The sequence below is a fragment of the Theobroma cacao genome, chromosome 5, assembly GCF_000208745.1.
Source record: "Theobroma cacao cultivar B97-61/B2 chromosome 5, Criollo_cocoa_genome_V2, whole genome shotgun sequence".
In the NCBI taxonomy this organism is placed as follows: Eukaryota; Viridiplantae; Streptophyta; class Magnoliopsida; order Malvales; family Malvaceae; genus Theobroma; species Theobroma cacao.
Window position 1 is genome coordinate 35,858,603 of NC_030854.1, and position 6,413 is coordinate 35,865,015.

Genomic DNA, 6,413 nt, shown 5'->3' on the forward strand with positions numbered 1-6,413 from the left:
ATATATATATATATATATATATATATATATATAATCAAACTGGCACATGCATGAATTTAAAGGTTACAATTATATAAAAATTTACCTTTTCCTGTTGTCTTCAATCCTTTTCTTTTATTTTATTTTAGCATGTCATAGTCAAAAAATGTGAAACATGTGGAAGTTTTGAAGTTAACTGAACAATTTGACATATTTTAACATTGGTAATTTTGGGGTTTTTTTTCTTTTTCTTTTTCTTTTTTTTTTCCTATCCTTTGTTTGGTTTTCTTGAATTTCATTAGAAGAAGAAAATTATGAGATCAGTTTTGGTAATTTTTTCAGTTGAAAAAATAAGATTAAAATAGATAATAAAATTGTGATTCACGCGCCTCGAGACGCGTAGAGGGTAGTGTTAACTCTTTTTCAAAGCCTAGAGTGCCGTTAGCTAAAGCTCTCCTTAAAAAGATACAAGAAAAATATCTGTGTTTTCAACCATATGGTACACCAATTCTATCCACTTCTATTTTTTATCCTAAACTTAAATTCTCTGTATTTTCAATCATTTTCGTTTTTCACGTTAATATTACGCAACATAAAAAATAAATAAAAAATTTAATAAATAATAATTAATTAATTATTAATAATAAAAATTTATTTAATTTGTAATAAAATATAAAAATTTAATTAAATATAATAAAAATAATATTTTATTTATTTTTTTAATAATTTAAGAGTTTTTTTTTTAAATAGTATGCTTATTCATTCAAAAAAAAAAATAAAGTATGCTTATTATTTTTTTAACTTGAATTGAGTTGCTTATTTGTTTTTTCTTCTTCTTTTATAGAATCATTCAGTTTCTTATTTTAGAGCAATTAATCATTTTTAATTTTTCCTTTCTAACTTCATCCATAATTCATAGGTTTAGTGGATGGTCTATTTCTTATATTGAGTGCTTGTCACCGTCTCATTAAAACATTATTATTAAATTTCAAAGTAGAGTATGATTTATAATTACATATTCATAATGTTGGCAGGACCACTAAATTAATAAAAGTATTTATGCATAACATGCCTAGCATATGCACATAAAAGACCATATAGACTTATAACTTTTTTTTTTGGGTTACATTTTGAAATAGAAATTATATTCACAATACCTTATTATATATGCAAAAATTAAGAAATTTCTTTTGCTTTAACAAGTATCTCCAAAAATTCTGAATTCGATTAGAATTAGAATTTTTATTTTATTTAAATACAAACCTATAAAATTTACGATATAAAAAGAAATTACGTTATTTCGTGAAATATAATTTAAAATTTTTGCTTAGTAAAAAATGAACAAAGGGTAGAAGAGAGAAAATATTCTAAAAATTTAGACTCTTTTTCCTTTTTTTTGGCAATTTTCTGACTCTTCATTTAATATGTAAACAAATTAGGTTGCTTTCTTGTTCACACAATTGAAGAACATTTGACTATTTTTATGACTTGTAAGCAACAAATACGACATGAATTAATATTAAGCAACTGTTTTACGTATCACAAATGAGCTTCACTTAGCTAAACCTAATTAAATTAGGGCTTCTTTTTTGATGGAAAGAATAAAATATGGCTTTGGATAAGTTTTTTTTTTTTTTGGATGAATTGATGTTATCATAAATAATGTCTTTATGACTAGAAAATTTTGAACTGCCTCATCCAAAAAAAAAAAAAAGAAAGAAAATTATGAATTCCACTCAAAGGAACAACCATCCTTGCAAAGCAAAAGGTGGAGTAAAAGCAAAGAATGATATATAGTACACAAATGAAATCACAACAATATTATATAAATCAGCACTCACCATATCATCATATTATCCTCAATCTTTATCTTATTTTAATTTACTTTAATTAATTGTATCAAATTACATACACTTATTCTCTGATATTCTTTTAGTATTACGGGGGACTTACATGAAGATAATGCTAGAATTTTATATAATTAATAATACTGATGAATTCACTATTTTCTTTTGTAATTTTGTAAGAAGTGGAGTCAAAGGCTATAAGTTAAAATAAATTTATTAAAAAGTAATTCATTTGTTAATATTTAAATAAAAAAATTTCTTTCTATAATTTTAAATTTTATTAAAAAAATTAAAACCTAAACTGCTCTTTCTAAAAATTTAAGTCTTATTCTTGATATCCATAGTGATGCTTCCTCTTCTTGATCCTTGGTTGCATTTTTTACTTTCTCAAGATAATTTATTTAGATTTCAATTGTAAGTAATTTTCAATTCAAATCAAGGTTTTAAATATTTCAAATCTAAATATTTTTTGAATAATTATAATACTATTCAAAAAAATTTCTAAATTCGTCCCTGACTTAATATGTCTTTATTTTTTTCTTCAATTGTATATATAGCTAAAGTGGCAACATGCACATCTTCATATCTAGATACATATATATACTAGTTGTAATTTAAATAATCAAGCAATGTGCATTACAAATATTTCTTAATAAAAAATTAAAAGAAAAAAAAATACCCAAGATGCTTCTTTGAATAAGAAAGATGCTTTGGATGTTTGCTTATATGCTCTTTATCCTTGTCATGTTCCAATCAAATTGGATCCCAATCCCATAAATTTCTCACACGCCAGATTGGGTTGCAATCACTCACTATTGGATGCATGAATTTAATTTTTTTTGTCCTAATCTTTTTAATTGCAATGAGTCACCCAAAATGTCCTTCTCAATATGACTTTTTGTTTGCGGGGTTGGCTCAGAAAAATAAATTCCTTTTAGCCGCCCAATTAGAATTCAAAGTTCAACCCCCCTCTTTTAAATTAAAAAAAAAAAAAACTCATGTCAAGACAATTATGTTCCACAAGCTGCACAGATGATTTGTAGACAAGCAGCCGGCTTAATTGGAGTTATGTAATAATTGGGAAGAACTGAAAGTTTGGGTCGGTCTCAAGATGTTAAGCATAAGAAAATGAAGGGAAATATACAAAGGAAACAAGTGTCCGAAGCACCAAGAAACAAACAACCACATGGATACATCTAGGGAGGATGAGTATTGAGTAGTAGTAATCAATTGTTGACTTACTTTTGTTTAATTTCTTTGATTTATTGGAGTTGTTTCTATTTGGTTGATGAGGTTAATGAAGTTGGGTTAATATGGTTTTCGTCAATTTTTTAATTTTTGTATTAAGTTTATGTTTGTTGTATACAAAAATTAATGTAGAAAGGCTTTAAGAGTTTTTTTTTTAAATTTTTATTAGGTTAAATTATATAATTAGTCTTTAGATTTTATTAAAAAAAGAGTAAATTTAACTAATTTTTATGTAATAATTTTTATAAATTGAGTTCTTTTATTTTTCTAATCTATAATTTTCGTCTAATTTTAACATTGTAAAATTTTTACTATTAAATATGTCGATTTGAATAAAAAAAGATATGTTGACTTAACCCTGTAATCTATTGATTGAGATATGTAATATTTTTTTACTAATATGATTTTAATTATGTGATGACATGACGTTAACTAGATTGATAACAAGTTTATGTTGACGTGGCATTTGTTGACTTAACGAGAAATGAGCAAATGACAATTGCTAACATGACTATCAATGGACAAAACACTCCAAATTTTAACTTAGCAAAATCAATAAAGAAATTCATACACAGTATGATTGTCTTATTAATTCAGAATTTTTGTGTGAAAATCGTGTGTATAAGTAATATATATTTATCTTTGATAAATGTTTCAAAAATGTGAAACATATCTTCAACTTTTTTCTTCTCGTTCCACTTAAAAAGAGAACAAATACGTGACCAAACGTGGAGTTTTTTTGACCTCCATTTCATATATAGGCAATAGATTCTGAAGGCTTAAACTTTAGATTTTTGGACCACTTTGGTGAGTTATGTTTCCAAAAATACATAGGCCCTGTGATGCACAAGTTGGGCCTAAAGTTTCAATTGGACTGGCATTTGAATTTCAGTTTTTGTGGACGGATGATCCAGTTTGGCTTTGCTAAAGTGCGCTTACAGTTGCAATTTGTGTTTTTTATTTAAAATATTTTTAAAAAATTATTCTATCTATGACAAAATTGATAAAATATGACTAAAATATAAGAATAATTTTGTGGGAGGAAAATGAAAGGAAGTTGGGAGTTGATTGAAAAAAGAAGGAAAGAGAATGATTAGACATGTGAAAGCCCATTGAAACTAAAAATTTTGATTAAAAGTCTCTTAAATTCCTATTTGTTAAAGCATTTTAGGTAACATTTTTAAATTTTTTTAGTTGAAAATATAATTCAATTAATAAAAATTATAACATTTTCTTTTAATTAAAGTTCAAATCTCTTCCTCTCATAGTATATATGCACTGCTTTAATTTTATTTTACTAATTATATCTTAAATGATTGCACCTATGTTTTATGTAAAGACAACCAAAGATTACAAACAAATTACACATGGAGAAGTAAACAAGCAAACCAAACACTAGAAATTTATTGACTTTAACACAAACCATGAGAAAAACTACATTAAAGTAAAAAAGGTTAAAAAAGAAAAAAAGGCATTCCATAACTCTTTTAACTAGCCAAAACCTAGAACAACCAACCATGGCCAACACACAAGGAGACCTTATTTCTCATTACCATTTGCATTTATACATATTGACTAATTTTTAGGTTTCTTGATCCTCTCGTTCATCTCTTCATTTTCGGTCTGTTTTTGCTCGTTGTTCATTTCAAAAGGTCGCGGATGAAAACGAAACCAATTGACTTGTTCGTTTTCGATAAACGTAAGGCTAATCTTTTTTGTTGCCTCTTTGCGATGAAAATTCCTATGACAACCACAAGCTTCGCAATCAAGATCGCCATTTCTCGTCTCCGATGTCCTCCCTTTGGGAGTAAATTCACCGCAACCATCGACAACGTTGACGCCGAGTTGAGGTGCATGGTTACGCATGCAGTCTTTGTATTTGATGTTGATTGTTTTGGTTTTCCTCTCTATGATCTCAAAGGGAGGCTTAAAGGGCTTTCGTTCTAAGAAATTGTTAGCCATGAAAAGGGGAAAGGTGGTGGAAAAAGAGAAAGTATGGAGTGAAACAAAGGCTAAGTTTTGGTTGCCTTTGTCTAAATGTTTAGGCAAGCGTTTTGCTTTATAGTTGTAAGCTTCTACCTGCCTCATTGTCTCTATTCGTTGCATGGCTGACACAGAAGACAAGTGTGATGATTAAGCGTTAAGGTGAGAGTGACCGTTAGAAAATGCATGTGTCTCAAAAGTTTAAAGATTCTTTTACCTTTCATGGAGAAATTTTTTTTCCAAAAATTTTGAGAATTTATTTCTTTTACTATTTTATAAGCATTCAATGTTTTTCATATGATCTTTCCGTTTTTTGTATGAGAGAAGAAAGGCAAAAAAATATTTTATGTGATTTGTCAATTTATATTTGTGTGTCGATTTAATTATATCGTGTAAATATAATTTATTAAAAAATATGAATAAATATAAATACAACACGATTAATTAAATATGTCAATAAAAATGATTATGGATACGTTATTTTTATTTGAAGCAATTAAATCATCAACCTATCATTCGATGAAGCAAGATCTGGAAATTAAAAAAAGAGAAAATCGGTTGGCGAGCGTTAGAGAAATTAAGAAAGGGTGAAGGTTTTGGTTGGAAGTGGAGCAAAAAAAGAGAATAAATAAAAAGAAAAGGAAATGAGAGAGAAAAATATTGCCGACGAAGAAGCTAAGCAAAGAGTCCCCATCGAGAAAGAAGATTTTTGGGTTTAATTTTTATTTTTTAGCGTAAATAGTTAAATAAAGGTTAATTATTTTTTTCATAAGTAAGTGCAATATATCTTTCATTTCTTTATCTAATGCCACATCATCAAAATTTTCCACATAATCGTATTTGCCACGTCATTAAATTTCGCTTCCATGAAAAATGCCACGCGGATAAGTTAACTGAGAATCTTTACCTAAAACCCATTCCTTTAAACTAGTTATAACAAATTAATATTTCAGAACCAATAGAAAATTTTCAAAATAATAATAATAATAATAGAAAAGAAATACCATGTCAAAGGTTTTGCAGATATATAAGGTTTTAGGTGACATAATATATTTATTATGCCTTTTTTTTTTCCTAAAATTTTCATTTTTCCCCATTTTCTCTCTCAAACCTTTTTTCCATTACCTCCTTCTAAAAAATAACAATTGTGTAAAATCATGCAACCTTATAGAAAAATCTCATATATATATATATATAGTGACGGAGTCAAAATAGTAACAACTTTAATTTTTTTTTATTATTATATGTATAAAATTTGAAATATATAAATTCATCATTTTTTTATATTACTTTTTAATTATTTCTCATATAAAATTCTGAATCTCCGATATAAATATATATATCAAAATAAAAAAC